This window comes from Mesocricetus auratus, unplaced genomic scaffold (assembly GCF_017639785.1).
Source record: "Mesocricetus auratus isolate SY011 unplaced genomic scaffold, BCM_Maur_2.0 Super-Scaffold_100029, whole genome shotgun sequence".
Classification (NCBI taxonomy): Eukaryota; Metazoa; Chordata; class Mammalia; order Rodentia; family Cricetidae; genus Mesocricetus; species Mesocricetus auratus.
The window spans coordinates 10,471,352-10,487,353 of record NW_024429210.1 but is presented as its reverse complement, the minus strand read 5'-3'; the positions used below and the strand labels follow the sequence as shown (position 1 = coordinate 10,487,353).

Here is a 16,002-nt window from a genome sequence, read left to right as displayed (position 1 = left end):
TTAGGCAACTCCTGTAAAAGAGTCATTCAGTCCATCCCCACAAAAGGGTCTCGACTCGAAGATCACATGCCTTTAATCCCAGCACTAGAGGGGTACAAAAAATAGAGCAGGATCTTCAGTAGTCAGTAGAGGCATTTGTTCTCCAGCCACGCTGAGGAAAGGTTACAGTCTGAGGCTTGCTGAGAGCTCGTGGAGACAGGATCAGCCCATTTAGCCTGAGGTACAGGTAAGAAGCTAGTGGCCAGCTGCTTTGCTTTTCTGATCTTCAGCTTGAAGTTTGAACCCCAATATCATTCTCTGGGTCATTTATTTTTTGTGTTACAAGTTGCCAATTTAACTGGCAGATTGGTGTAGGTACGTAACCCTAGCTTGTTAGAGCGGCTATTACCTAGTCTATTAACCACCCAGGAGCACTCAGTTTTAAGAACGGGAAAGCTCCATTCAACAAAGCGATTGACCTAGGTAATGAGATTAAACTTTTCAAAAACAACAACACACACACATGTACGCACACATGTCAAGATGTTCTCAGCTGCAGAACTGAGAAGACCATGGTTTATTGACATGAACAAACCATCTCCAATCATATCCTTACAAGAAGACTGTAGTCAACACGCCAGCTAGGGCTTCCATATAAACATGGTTCAGTTCAGAGAAAGCAGCATCTAGTAGAGGACCAGCAACTACTTCTTCCTTAGTGTGATGAGGAGAGTCTCCCAGAAGTTACCAGCTGATTTATTTTGAAGTCTCTTATGCCCAGAATTGCCTCAGTTGCCTTTTTGTAAGCCGAGCTGTGGGACACACAGAGTAGTTTCCTAGCAATGTGTGCTTTCAAGCACTCTGGGTAGAGCGGGGATTGTGGCTCAGTGGTTGAACACACTCACAAAGGCCTGGATTTTAAGAGAGACAGGGAGGAAGGGGTTGTTCCGCCCACAGCGGATAATCTTTATGTGCTTTTTAAAAATTTATTATACATATACACATGAATCGATGAAATGTAAGAAGACAAGATTATGGTTGGCAGTGCTTTTTATGTCTTTATAACAAGCTCATAGTATTCAGTAAGTAACAGGCCCTATCTTTACATTAAAAAAATGAAATAATTTAGTGCCTGAGATGGTTCAGAGGTGAAGAGTTCTGGCTGCAGAAGAACTGGGTTCAATTCCCAGCACCCACTCGGAACTTACACCCATCTGCAATTCCAGTTCCACAGGATCTTACGCCCTCTTCTGGCCTCTCCAGTCACTGCACTCACATCGTGCACATACGTGCAGGTAAAACACACACAGACACGTAAAAATAAGTTAATTAGTTAAGAAATCAAATCATTTAGAACTGAATGCAGACAAAGAGAACTAATCTCACTCAGGATGTGGGACAGCGTTGATAAGAAGAGTGAAGGCTTCAATTGTGGAAGGAGTCCCAGTCTGTAATGAGAGAAAGACTTTCCAGGCTGGGGAAAACTCAGGGGCAGAGCAATTTGTCTAGCGTGTATGAGTACCTATGTTCAGTCTCAGTGACACACACACACACACACACACACACACACACACACACACACGCGCACGCACGCGCGTGCGCGCGTGCTAAAACCTTTCCAATCAGTCCTTCTAGGTCAGATCGTGTGTTGCTTAAAACAAAACAAAACTATAACAAATGTTGTGAAACCTGGTGTGATGGCCCAGCTAGCTTAGAGTGCCGCACACAGTGGCTTGAGCAAGAGGGTCATGAGTTTGAAGACAGCCTGGGTCATATTTGGCAAGAGTTATCCACTAGGTGTGTGCTGTGTTTCTATGTATTACTGGGAATTTGGAAGTGAAAATTAGCAGCCTAAGTAGGAAGCAATAGGTTCAAAACTGATATATACATACATATATATACATATATATATATATCAGTATATATATATATATATATATATATGCTTTTACTCTAAAATTGAGTTAAAATATTTACTCTAAAGGAAAAAAACCAACAACCTTGAAGTTACTTTTTGGGTTAGTTTTAGTTTGCTTTGTTTAAAGACACAGTGTCACCTGGCCCAGGGTAGCCTTGAATTTCTGATCCTCTTTCCTCCACATTTCAAGTGCTGGGACTGCAGGGGTCCATTACTACATCCAGATCTTGTATATCATTTTTAATTCATGAAGAATCAGAATGTGAAAGTGGGTCACGTGCATTGAAAGAAAGCCAGATACAGTAGAAGCGTGTCCCATCTTCCCCGCAGGACAAGGCCTGACTGCCTTCTCCACTCCGTCCCACACCCATCAGGGGCCCAATAGGCCAGCTCTCACCTCCTTCCCGCTCCCAGGGACAACCACAGCCGACAGGCCAAGGTGCTGCGCTGTTAGTTTCCCCTGCACAGAGCTCTAAAAGCAATAATTTCAATCTTAGGGTGCTTTTGGATTCATTTAAAATCTGCCAAAGACAATGCAAAGAATCCCCCTGTCCCCACACCCACTTCCCCTGTCATCAACATCTCACACTGGTGGCCTCCCTTTCACGGTTGACCAGCCAGCAGCAGCTATATCCCGTACTTCATTTGCATATGCTTTGATTACACTCGGTGCTCTCCAGGGTCCAGTTTGGGACCCCATTCTATGTAGTTGCTCACTGCATCTCCTTAGCCCCGCCCCCCCTTGCATTTTGTATCCCCTCCTTTGGATAGGTCTGCTGTTTGAGTCATGATGAGACAGGAGTCATGGGTTTAAAGAGGGCACTACAGGACTAAAGGCCACTCTTAGCATATTAAAAATACACATCATCATCATGACTCCACACTATTGAAGCTTACTTTGCCTCCTGTGCAGACGGATTGCTCTTTACATACTGTCAAATGATTTCCCTGTGCTTTTCATGTCCAGGTAAGGATCTGGGGGCTGGGTGTGGCCCTGGATTTGAGGCCCAACCAATATACCATCCATCATTATCTTGTGTACATGCATACTTACATGCAAGAATAGAAACAAAGATCTGGCTTTGGTTCACAGTAGTGTCTTAGTCAGCATGACTTGGGAAGTCTAAACACGCAAGTGATTTAAGAGAGAGACTGGTGGCCTTCATGCCGGCTGTGGGTGTGGGAGGAAGTAGGATAGGGTGGAATGAAGAGAACCTGCCTACTTCTGCCACATACCAAACTCACAGAACTCACAGAAGATGCTTGCCAAGGACCAAGGTCAGATACCAGCTGGGCTAAATGCCCAGACCTCTTCCTGATGAACAGCAACGACCTTCCATGGAGAAGCTGGGAGTTTTGAGCACCTGTCTCCTGCAAGTGCCTGCCTGTGCCTGGTGACTCATCCCCAGAATTCATCAAGGCAATGAGAGTTCAGGAAGACTCAGCTAAAACACAGGGAATTAAGAAAAGAAAACAAGGAATTGGATCTGAAAATTTCCCCCATTACACAGTAATGCTTGGATTCTTCCTTGCCTTATTCAAATGAATTATGAGCCAGAATTCAAATTATTTTTCATTGAATAGAATAAGGATATGGGCCCCCCACACCCCCTTTATTCTGGCATACTAGCTAATTTGAAGTAACTCAAACAGGTGACAAAAAATAATAATAAAAGCATATAATTATTTAATACTTACTAAGCATTTTACCAAGTTAAAGGACCATTGTCTGAGGTAACCTTGGACCATGCGGCTACCCAGCCAGACCACAGCAAGGCCTTGGATCATAAGAAAAAAAAGGTGTTGTAATTAGTTTGTGTGCCTGCCTCATTTGATTTGATCCTCATCAATACCAGGGAGCTGTTAGCCATTATTTTGTAGATAAAACAAGGCACCCAATGGTTACGTGAGCTGAAGATCACAGAGCACAGGTGTGATACAGAGGACACAGACGCATCTCCCTCCTCACTCCACACACTGCTGCACCGTTCATAAACCAGCCATGCCACAGCACCACTGGTCAATAAACTGCCACACCCTCTAGCTACACAAGTCACCACACTATCCATATGGAGGGTGGGACAGGAAGCCATTGAACAATTCTGCTACCCTGCCCAATCACCCCATACCATACAATAGTGTCAAGAAAGCTCCTAACAGTTTTGCCAGTTGCTATGAACTGGAAGATGGATGGTCCCAGCAAAGGGACTCACTGTTGACTCACTTGGGGGGCTCAGAAGTCCTTGAACATGAACAGACCCAAGGTTACTGGGAGAGCTGTCAACAGGAGGTCTCGCTGACAAGGATAATATTTGCCTCAGATGAATGGTGATTTGCAGCTAAAGGACACTGCGTGGAGCGTGACCATGATCTCAAATAGCCAGTAACGTTAAAAATGCTTAACTCATTCAATCTCAGTTCATCAGAAAAAGACCTCATCCATCAGGATGAAAGACAGGCCCATCAGAACAGGGACCAACAACAAAGAGATGTCCAACAGCGCTTCAGAGCTAGTCCTAGAGGTATAGTAACAAGTGCCCAAGGGACCCTGCGTCCCCACAAGTTGACTAGCTGCTCTCCTGACACAGTCATGGTGGGGAGACAGGCACAGGATGAGCTTCTCACTAGGGTAGAGTGCTCCAAGAGGATTTGATACTATTAGCGTTTGTAAAAGCCTTTAAGTTCAACCTAAAGAGTTTATTTACTTATAGACCTAGTAAGCTTGATCAAATTCCTTTAGAGATCTCAAACCACAGGCACAAATATAACATAACTGAATTATATGTAAGAACTTCAAACATCAAAATCAGACTTATAAATCTAATGAACGAAACCTTATGACTCTAGGAAAGCTGATTTACAAAATTCATAAGTAAACCAGGTAATCTTCATATTTAAAGTCTCATTTTAAACAAAACAAAAAATTAGTGGCTGGAAAAAAAATGGTTAAGAGTGCTTGCTGAGAAACTATTTGGACCTGGGTTCAGATCTCAATACCTGTGTGACAAAGGAGTAATGGTCTTTCACAGTCCTGTGGGGAGCAAAGACAGGAGGGCCAGCTGCCAGCTTCGCCAAACAACATGAGCTCTGGGTTCAAAGAGAGATCCTGCCTCAAAGGAACACGGTAGAGAGTGATAGAGGCTGCCCCGTACCACTTCTCTGGCTTCTGCACATGCACACAGAAGCACCTACCTCTGCATATGCATGTGTATGCACCACATAACACACAGAGAGATCCATGAGTAACACAAAGATTGAAATGTTACACTTACATAGCTTATCAGTGTTGTCGGCTTATTACTTCATCCTAGAGTTATGATCATTTGTGTAACCAAAGGAAGCAGAACGATTATTTTAAGCTTGTCATGTCAACTGAATTGATGAACTCTAGATTGTGAAGTTCCCTAGGGCTATGTCCTTGAAGTTCTTATTGTCTCTACATTTCCTGGTCACCTCTGTCAGTTCCACAGCTTTAAATCTCGTATGCCCACGATTCTCTATCGTATAGCTCCATTTCCAGTAGGTGCCCATGATTCTCTATCATATAGCTCTGTATCCAGTAGGTGCCCAGTGATTGTCTATCATATAGCTCTGTATCCAGTAGGTGCCCATGATTCTCTATCATATAGCTCTGTATCCAGTAGGTGCCCAGTGATTGTCTATCATATAGCTCTGTATCCAGTAGGTGCCCATGATTCTCTATCATATAGCTCTGTATCCAGTAGGTGCCCAGTGATTGTCTATCATATAGCTCTGTATCTAGTAGGTGCCCATGATTCTCTATCATATAGCTCTGTATCCAGTAGGTGCCCAGTGATTGTCTATCATATAGCTCTGTATCCAGTAGGTGCCCATGATTCTCTATCATTTATTTCTATTTCCAGTAGGTGCTAGTGTTATTTACCAATGTTTCTTCTTTCCCAAACACCTAACAGAATAGCCCTTCCTCAACCACTTGAAATTCATCATCACATGACTGTCTTTGGCTGAGAAATGTGCTTCATGGCCAGTGTGAGACTCCACCTCTCTCCTTTGCTGTAGCAACAGTTCTGTATCACAGAGGGAGCCCTACTATGTGAAATAGTTAAGTGAGATCCCAGGGAAGACTTTCTTCCCACATCCTAGACCCAATCTTTTAGCAAGTCCTGCTCTCACATCCTAGACCCAATCTTTTAGCAAGTCCTGCTGGCTCTATCTTACAAACACATCCAGAGGTGACGGTGTGCCACCATCTCCTATCTCCGTGACCCCAAGCTCCTCTGCCTTTGACAATCACGGCAGCTGCCTGGCAGGTCTCCCTGCTTCTACTCTCATATCTCGTGCAGTCTGCTTCTTCAAAGTCAGTCAAGAAGACTCCAAACTCTCAAATGGCTCTCTCCGTCAGTCACAGTGAAATCCAAAGTTCTGAAAAGATCTCTAAAGTCCTCTCCATGTGCCTTGGAAATGTCTCTGACCACAGGCATTTCCAAAATGCCCCCTGGGAGGCAGAACCGCCCATATGAAAAAAAAAAAAGCAATTGTTGTACAGTGAGCAGACAAGTGTCTTCTGAGATTAAAACCCTCCTCACCGGAGGGAAGTTTAAGACACAGAATGTTACAGGAGAGGGGAGGCATTCCATCCTTCAGAGAAGCTCATTTGGCTCAAGAAGTAAATAATTCGATGGCTTCAGGACCATATTCACTAGGCTCCCCTCCGTAACCACACAGAAGCAGGGAGAACTGCGGAGGGACAAAGAGGCTGGAACCCAGAGCCACCAGGAGCGGACGCTCTCCCGCCTGCTGAGCTGGCTGCAGGCTGTACGGGGAGCTTCAGGCTTCCAGCTTTTGTGAGTTTTCATCCATGCCGGGGGTGAGGGGGGTAGATTCTGGTGATGCAGCTGTCTTTGAGTCACTCCTGCTCCTATAAATAACCCCAGGGAGACTCACTGGCTGCCCAAGGTGGACACTGATTGTATCCCTACTTTGGTCTTTTGTCAGTTCACTCTCTGGGGTGAGCAGACATTTGTTTATGTCCTCCCAGGAACAGTGACACCATGAGAGTAAAACCTCACTGCAGAAATTCTGTCCAACTATGGCAGCCCCCTGAAAAGCCGGTCAAAATGACCAGTTAATGTCGCTGAAATCCATGGCCGCGTGTGTGCCAAGTCCGTGCTTCCTGCAAGTTTCTCTCAGCATGAGGGTGGTAGGTCCTCCTGTTCCTGCGGCTTCTTTGACACTGGCTTGAGGCTTCCCAACAGCTGTCCCTCCCTCACTGCATGACAGACTGGGGTGTGTTTCTTCAGCTTTTCTTCCTGGTTCCCTTCACTTGGGGGCAGATTTGTTCTGCCTTTTGACAACTGTTTCCTTACAGCACCCTCGTCATTATTTTTTGTCACAGAGGAATTTCCCCAAGTGAACTTTTATATATGTTCTGTGGTAAGTTATATTTCTTCCCCTGTAACCAAAATATCTGATGTAAACAGAGTAAGGAAGGAGAGTTACTCATTTTTTAAAAGATTTTTTAAAATTGTGTGGTGTCTGTCTGTGTGTGTGTGTGTGCATACCTTAGTGTATGAGTCACGTGGTCACATGTCTAGAGGGTACAAGTGGCCCCAGAGGCCAGAAGAGGGCATCAGATCCCACAGAGCTGGAGTTGCAGGCAGGTGTGAGCTGCCCAGTGTGGGTGCTGGGAACCAAACTCTGGTTCTCTGAAAGAGCAGACTTTAACTGCAGAGCCGACTCTCCAGCCCTGGGGAAGATGTATCTTGACTAACAGTTTCAGAAGTTTTCACTCCATCACTTTGGAGAGGCATGGTGAAGACACTCAGATCAGTTCCTAGAGGCAGGAGAGAGTGGCTGAGGCTGTTCACATCCCAGCAGACAAGGAATGGGAAAGGCAGGAGAAGCCTCCAAAAGCCTGCCCATAGTACCCTCAGACAGGTGCCACCTCAGATGTTCCACAGCCATGGGTGGGGCGGCGGTGGGGGTAGACAGCTTTGCTGACCCCAGCCATGCTTGCCCCTCATATCTGGGGTGGGCCGATGATGGACATCTGTCCTAGGAGGACTGCACTACAATTCCTGGGGGACTCGTGTGCGTTCTGTGTGAGTAGTAAGCCTGGTATGATGGTAACGGTTAAGGCTCAGTATACAGGCCACGTGTAGACCTGTTCAGAGGCTTCTGCCTCCCTCGGGTGAGCTCTATTCATTGGTTGGAGAACCAGTTTGAAAACTGGAGTTGGATAACCACTTACAACTTTTCACATCAGATCATCACTGTCATTTCTTCATAGAAGCTGAAGTTGCCAAAAGTCTCTGAATCGCACACTATTTAAACTAGGAAGGATTTCCATTACGGTCACTCACGACTTAAAGACATTTTCTTTAGCTCTGCACAGTGACCCAGGACCCTGGCTGCCTGTGACAAAAGATTAGATATGTTACAGACAATAAAGAATCTATACTTCATTGATACATCAAAATCGTTTCTTCAAACCCATTTCACACAAAATTTAGAACATTCTTATTTTTAAATGAATCCAAAATGGATTCAGTAACCCCCATGATAACATCACTTATTTTTAGGCCAACTTCTTTATTAAGTGGAGGGAGCATCTACTAGGTTCTAGGTTGGTAGCTAATAATTACTCAGTCTGCACTCACCTATGGCTGTGAGGATTCTCTATAGCCTCCATTTTCACACCCAGCCTACTGGGAAGTAGGCAGAGAAGCACAGTCAGAGGCCACAGTGACCTCTAGGATTGTAACTTGTCTCTCTGTGAAGGCTGCCCATTGCTGTAGTGCCACAGGGTCAAGACTAAAGCCGGCTGCCACTCCATTTGTTGATCCTTATAAACAACCGTTTCATAAGTCTGAAAACTTTTAACCTACAGGTGAGCTTCCAGAACAAAGCAGTGGCCACCGGCGCACTTGTCAGCCTGTTTCACGAATTTTAATGCCTTGCCTTTCCAACCCACGCCGCCTCCCACTAAATACCCAGGGCTGGTACGCGGATGCCATGTGCTTCACCCCCAAAGACCGCTTCACCCTCTCAGGAACAAGGCCACAGCTCCACTACCCAGATCACCGATGCCACATTAAAAACCTCACCTTGAATCCCACGTCTAGTCCATAAAGTTTCCCAGCTGGGTCATGATTACGCTTAGTTCCCTGTGGTCTAGATTCCACTGCATTTGGTCACTACATGTCTTTCCTTTATTAACTGGAACAATATAAGCATATAGATGCAAGCAGCTACAGTGCTGTGCTTTCATAATCGACAGCATAAGATCAAGCCAGTCAAAATCCCAGTATAAACGAGGTAGACATTCTCTGGGCCCCACCCCTACCAGGCAGCTGTTGGCAGCTGATAGTCTCTGGGGAAAGAGAATCATTCTCTGTAGTAAGTGAGGCTGATGATAGGATTCCCATGCTCCGGTGGATGCCCTCACATCTGTGCATATATAGGCAGCACTAACTGGATTTAATGAATATATATATGTATATGTATGTATGTAAATGTATGTCTACACACACACACACATATATAGACATGAAGTTCATTGTAGACTTGTTGGGGACATATGGGGGAAGTTCAAGGAAACAGGGAGTATATATAATCATATTTCATTACAGACATGTGTGAAATTCTCAAAGATAAAGAAAAAAGTAAATTTAAGTTTACTTGTTGATTTTATGTTTACAGATGTGTTGTGCATATGCATGTCTGTGCGGGACCTTGACAATGTGTGCAAGTATGATTGTTTATGAACAATTGACCAGTGTGACTGCAGCTACCCCCTCCATGACATTTACAGCTGAGGTTCCAGGTTGCTGCACAGCTGGTGCAGCTCCATCCCGATGGGCACAGCCCACCTGAGCCCAGCTTTTCTTGCTTGTTCTGTCATCTCTCCCATGTCCCTAGTCAGGCTGAGTCTCAGCCAAGCAGGACAAGGTAAGTAGCCAATGACACAACAGCTGAGTCATCTCTCCAGCCTGAAGGAAATAAAAAGTTAGGAAAAAAAGTATTGATGGGTGGTTGGGCCTAACCCAGAATTATACAAATATTGACAACATTTGTGTTTTGTTTCTTAAAACAGGACTTCATACATCCTAGGTTGACCTCAGTCTTGCTAAGTGTAGCTAAGGCTGGCCTTGAACTCCTGATTCTCCTGCCTCTACCTCCCAAGTGCTGGGAGTGCAGGGGTGTCGCTCCAGGCCTGGCTTTCTTTGTGAGTAGCATCTGTAGTCTGTCCTTTTTAGATTCTTTCTGCTGCAGTCAAGCTGGGGACCTCTGGTTTCTTCTTGAACTGGTTAAAGGAATCCATGTATATCTCTTCCAATAGGCTTCAGTGAATTACTGTGCCAATTCTAATAAGATCTATGATCTGCTCTAATTGAAATTCACATCTTTTCTACTTTATCTGCCCTAGCCTCTCACCTTATAGCCTTGCACTTAGAAAGGACATGATTAGCAGGCTCTGAGCAGTTAGCCCTAAATCTTATTTGGGGCTTTTCTTTAATTCTAATCTGTTAACTCAGAACCCTCATAAACTCTCCTTAATAATGGAGTGAGCAGGGAGGAAAGGCTTCCCTGTTGAGATTTCGGTTCCTCGACTCTGTTCTAGCCTTAGAATATGCATGTTAGCCGACCACTCAAGCACTGGGCCACCACCCCCTGAAGGGGGGAGACTGAGTCAAGGTCTGCCTCAGTAGGCCAGGCAAGCCTGGAATTCTCTATATTCAGGCTGCCCTCAAACCCTTGGTCCTTTGTCATAGCTCCCAAGACCTGGGTTCATGGATCTAAGTCACTGTGCCTGGCTGCATACAAGTAACTCTTATCTCCTTTTATAGGAGTGGCTCTGTTGTGGTTGGTTTTGGCTTGGTGACAAGGACTCATTCTGTAGAGCAGTCAAGATTGGGACTTACTGTGGAAGTCCAGCTGGCCTTGAATTTAGTATCTAGTCCAGGCTGATGTTGAACATTCAGTGATCCTCCTGCCTCTAACTCCTGCCTGCTGGGATTTCAAGCATGAGCCACCATCTCAGCTTTTACTCCCCTCCCCCAACTTTGTGGCCTTGCAGTCATTTGCTCTCAGTAACTCCACAAGCATCTAGTTGTTAACTGAATGAAATCCCTACATTCAAAAATTTGCCCCACAAATCCTAGGATTCTCCAATGTTTCTGCTTCACCAGTCTTCTCTAAGAAGACGGCATCCACTAACATGTTTCAGCTGTTTTCTAACACTAGGGGAAAGATGTTCTGTTTCTGCTTCATCCTGCCTTTCTCCATTCTGACCAAATTCTCAGCCTCTGAATCACACTTTTATTTAAAAAACAACTCCATATACAAGTGAGGTCACGCAATATTTGTCTGTTTTTCTTAATTCACTTAGCACAATGTCCTTCAGGTTTGTACAGATTTAGGTTCCACTATACTCCACATGTGAAGTGATCTCTATCCACTCATCCACAAATAAATACTTAATTTGATTCTGTTCCTGGGGTGTTGTGGGTAGGAGCACAGATGTCGGGCTGGTGAGAAGGCTCAGGGAGTAAAGGCACCTACCTGCCACTGACGATCTGAGCTCCACCCCCAAATCCACACGAGAAGGAGAGGACAGACTCCCACGAGTAGTTTGATATCCACTGGAAATGTCATAGCACAAGTGCTAATGCACAAAAGAAATGAATGTAAAGCTAAGTGAACTATGCCTGGGACTCCTGGATCAAATGGCTTTTAACTGTTTCAGGGACCTGCTACACTGCTCCCCTCCCCCCCTCCCCACATGTCCTCATCAGCACTGGCTTTTCAGCCTTTTTTTTTCCTTTGCAATAGCCATTTTATTCTCTCTCTCTCTCTGTCTCTCTCTCTCTCTCTGTCTCTCTCTCTCTGTGTGTCTCCTCTCTTATTCAAGGTCTTTCTAGGAAGCCTAAGCTGGCCTCCAACTCTCCAGCTCCCTGCCTCAGCCTCCCGAGTACTGGGCCTGAGACTCCAGGCATGGACCTGCCATACCTGGTCCAACAGCAGCTCTTCTTATAGACGTGACACTTCCAACAACAGCAGCTCTTCTTACAGACATGACACTTCTTGCCATTGTTTCCCCTGGTGACTAGCGATGGTCATCTGTGTCTTTGAGAAACATGTCTTTAACTCCTTCCCCCATTTTCTAGTTAGGTTATCTGGTTTTCTTATTATTGAGTTCTTTGAATTTTTTACATCTTGGAGAATTAACCCCTTACTATGTAGTTTTTAAATATATCAGTCTTATTTTGTTTCCTATTGCTGTTATAAAACACCTTGACCGAAGGTAACATGGAGGGAAGGGCTTACTTCAGATCAGAACTCTCAGGTCATGCTCCATCGAGTGAAATCAAGGCAGGAACTCAGGGCAGGAACAGGGAGGCAGGAGCCGAAGCTGGGGCCATGGAGGAGAGCTGCTTACGGGCTTGCTCCTCATGGCTTGCTCAGCCTGCTTTCTTTCAGACTCTGGGACCACCTGCCCAGAATGGCACGGCCTGGGCCATTTCCCATCAACCCGTAATCAAGGAAACGAGCCACAAGCTTGCCCACAGGTCGGTAAGGCGGAGCATTTGCTCTGTTGAGGGTTCCTCCTTCTTTTCAAAGGGACTCTTGTGTCAAGTTGACAGAAAGCTAGGCAGAACACATTCTCCCATTTATAGGTTGTTTCTTTTGCTTTCTTGGTAGTCTCCTTTGCAGTGTAGTTTTCTAGTTGAAGGCATTTCAGTGGTCAAGTTTTGCTATTGTTGCCTGCAATTTGGGGGTCATATTTTAAAAAATCCCAGAAATATATCAATGACCTTTGCAACTCTCTCTTCTGGCAGTTTACCATTTCAGGTCTTTCTTTTAAAAGCCTTAGTCCATCTTGATAGATTTCTGTAGTGTGTGGGGTCTAACTTTATTCGCTGAATATGGATATCTAGTTTTCTGAGCACTGCCATTGAAGACCGTCCAAAGAAACTTTCTAATAGAGTTGTCCAAAGAGATACAAGAGCTGCCAACAATGCATGTACAGAAGGCCCGAGAGTAAGGTGAAGCCTGATACTGGCCGGCCAGGGACGCCAGGATGAGAAACACATTAATTCTGTGGGAATCAGTGCAAGCTGTTCAAAAGGAGCGTCTATCTTCCATCATTCTCAGGTGGATTTTTGTTTGATTGATTGATTGACAGGGTCCCACATACACATGGCTGGCCTCAAACTGCCTATGTAGCTGAGGATGACATTAACATCCTTGCCTCCACACTCCCATCCCCCCATCTCTCAGCTTCTGGGATTACAGTCAATCACTGCCATGTCTTCAGCTGAACCCCGGGCCTTGCGCATGCTAAGCCAGTGCCCCACCAAGCGAGCTACAGCCCCAGTGCCTTTCCCACGAGTCTTTAGTGACATCAGCCCCAAGTTTCCACAGAGCAAAATGAAGACTATCTCTTGCAGCTGGGTGTAGTCATTTGGCTAAATTCTCATTAACGAATATAAACAATGTGGGTTTTGTTGTTGTTTTTGTTTGTTTTTTAAGCAAACTCTCGCTGTGTAGCCCTGGTTGGCCTATAATGTCCTAAACAGACCAGGTTGGCCTCCGATTTACAGCATTCATCCTGTCTCAGACTGGGATTAGAAGAATGTGCCACCGTGCCTGGCTTTCTTCCCTTTCTTTTAAGATAAAGTAAGAATTCATGCCTTCGGTGTCTCCAGGAACACTACCCTGGAGCAAAGGTGAAACACGGGTGAGCTGAAGGTGCAGGCAGCTTAGAACAGCTGGATGTCCAGACAAGGGAGGAAACACTTGAGCATGGCTGCCCATGCCTGGAACTCCAGCATGCAGGAGACTGCCGGCCCAAGAGTTCGTCTAGTATGGACTTCAAGGTTAGTCTAGGCTACATAGCAGCACTCTCTCTTTAAAAGGGATGAGGGGGCTGGAGAGATGGTTCAGCAGTTAAAAGTGCTTACTGTACAACCAGGAGGAAAAGAGTTCAGATCCTAGCCCAGGTCCAACAAATCAGAGTCCTGTGCTTTCCTAGACCTTCAACTCTGAAGGTGACAGAGGCAGGAGGATAACTGGGAGCTTTCTGACTTCTAGCCTAGTCAAGCAATTGCTGGCCCCGGGTTCAGGGAGAGACCCTGTCTCAGAGAGAAGCAGAAGAAGCATACACAAAGTCCTGGTTCAGCCAAGTCAGGTGGCACATACCTGTAATTCCAGCATTTGTGCGATGGAGTCAGGAGAATTAGGAATTCAAGGTCATCTTTAGCTACACAGAAAATTCAAGACCAACCTAAAACAAAACAAAAATAATTTCAAAAGCCTTGATAAGGGGGTTGGAGAGAGGCTCTGTGGGTTAGAGTTCAGATCCTAGCACTCCTGTAACCCCAGGGCTGTGGTGCAGAAACGAGAGGGTTGTTGTGACCTATTGGTCACCAGCCTAGCCCTAGCTTCCGTGAGAGGCCCTGTTTTAAAGGAATAAGGCAGGGAATGGTAGAACAGGAAAGCTGGCACCCTCCTCTGGCCTCCACAAAGGCACACATAGACACACCAGAAAACAAATACACAAAAATAGTAGTTATTTAATGCCCAGATTTAGAAGAACAGGAATAAACAAGGTGCAGTGACACACACCTGTAATCAGAAAGTAGAACGGGGAGACTGTCAGTTCAAGGCCTGCTGGGCTACATAAACATTACAGCTGATCAAATGAAGGAAGCCTTAAACCAAGGCTCACAGAGGCAGATCATACTGATGGTGGAAACAGGGAGGCCATCATACATTCGGTTCTGAGTAGGTCTAGCTGAGATGCTTCAGGGTGTCTGGGTGCAGGTGTAAATCGGACAATTGGAAGTCCATTTATGGAGCAAGACTTCAGTCTTTTGCATAAAAGTTACAGTCCAAGCAAAGGGAGGAAGAAATATTTGGAAATGAAGAGCACGGGCCTGTAAAATTCACTCATCCTTGCATACTGAGAGATAAACCATGTTCTGGGAAGCAAGATAAAGATATGTACAGGTCCTCGTCTAATGCACTCAGCACCAATAAGCTCCTACTTCAACAAGCTCTTCGCGACCGCTAACCGGCTTCAAGTAAGGAACTTTTCACTTTCTCAAAAACTGGACGTCTTGCTGGGCGGTGGTGATGCACACTTTTAATCCCAGCACTCGAGTCAGGCAGATCTCTGTGAGTTCGAGGCCAGGCTGGACCGACAGCCTCCAAAACAATACAGAGAAACCCTGTCCTGAAAACAAAAACAAAAACAAAAAACTGGACGTCTTGAAGTTCCTCATGAGGGGCATCTTGATCTGCATACAGGTGTCTGTGGTGGCTTTAACATTACTTTTCTGCACAGTATTTTCATCTTATTTCATTTAGCTACACCTAAGACTTTCTCAGGCATCTGGGTGGGGTAGCTCCTTTCAAAAGCAGAATGAGAAAAATGTAATAATAAGTAAGATGCACATTAAATGACCGCAAAGGTTTCCCTTCTGTGGCCAAAGAAGATACTAAATAAATGATAGCAAATACATTTATTTAAAAAAAAGAAATCCATTGAATGTAGCCACGTGAAGCCATCTTTCAGATTGGTCAAACACCTGGCTGTGCTAAGTCGTGCCAAGTCTGGAGCCCTGGGAGGAGGTGGTTAAAAACCCTGTGACCGCTGAGGTTATGCGGCAGACACGTCAGAGCTCTGCTTCTCCGGGAGAGTTTTTGCGTCTGCAGCAGCACACAACAGGCTGTTGCCCAGAGACTGGGGGTGTGGTGGGGGGTACAGGAACGGGACAACCGCCGGGAGTGCGCTGGTGCGAGCAGGGACGCAGCCTTGACGCTGGAGCCCACCGAGGAGTCCCCGGTCACCTAAGAGCGCAGCTCTGCCGGAGCCCCGGGCGTGCACGCGGTGAGACTTTTCCTCATCCGCCCATTCCTTTGTCTCCGCACCGAGGCGAGTTTCAGCTCACGGAAACCCACGGGACCCGTGGGAGGCAGGATCGTCCGCAGGAGGGACGGTGGGCCGCCCCCGGCACGCAGCGGACGGCAGGCACCGACTCTCGAGGACCCCCTCCCGGCCGCGGGACCCAGGGTTGAAGAACAACCCACGGCGTTCCACGCACGGCCCCAGGCCC

At 45.9% G+C, this 16,002-nt stretch overlaps 1 long non-coding RNA gene across 1 annotated transcript; it reads right to left on the bottom strand.

The window, feature by feature from the left end:
- Positions 1–517: 517 nt before the first annotated feature.
- Positions 518–15,085, bottom strand: LOC110340943. Its single transcript, XR_005871743.1, has 5 exons — positions 14,510–15,085; positions 11,891–14,168; positions 11,444–11,546; positions 8,986–9,870; positions 518–8,293 (listed from the first exon to the last, which is right to left on the bottom strand). It is a non-coding gene; the product is annotated as an uncharacterized LOC110340943 (long non-coding RNA).
- Between the last annotated feature and the right edge of the window lie 917 nt (positions 15,086–16,002).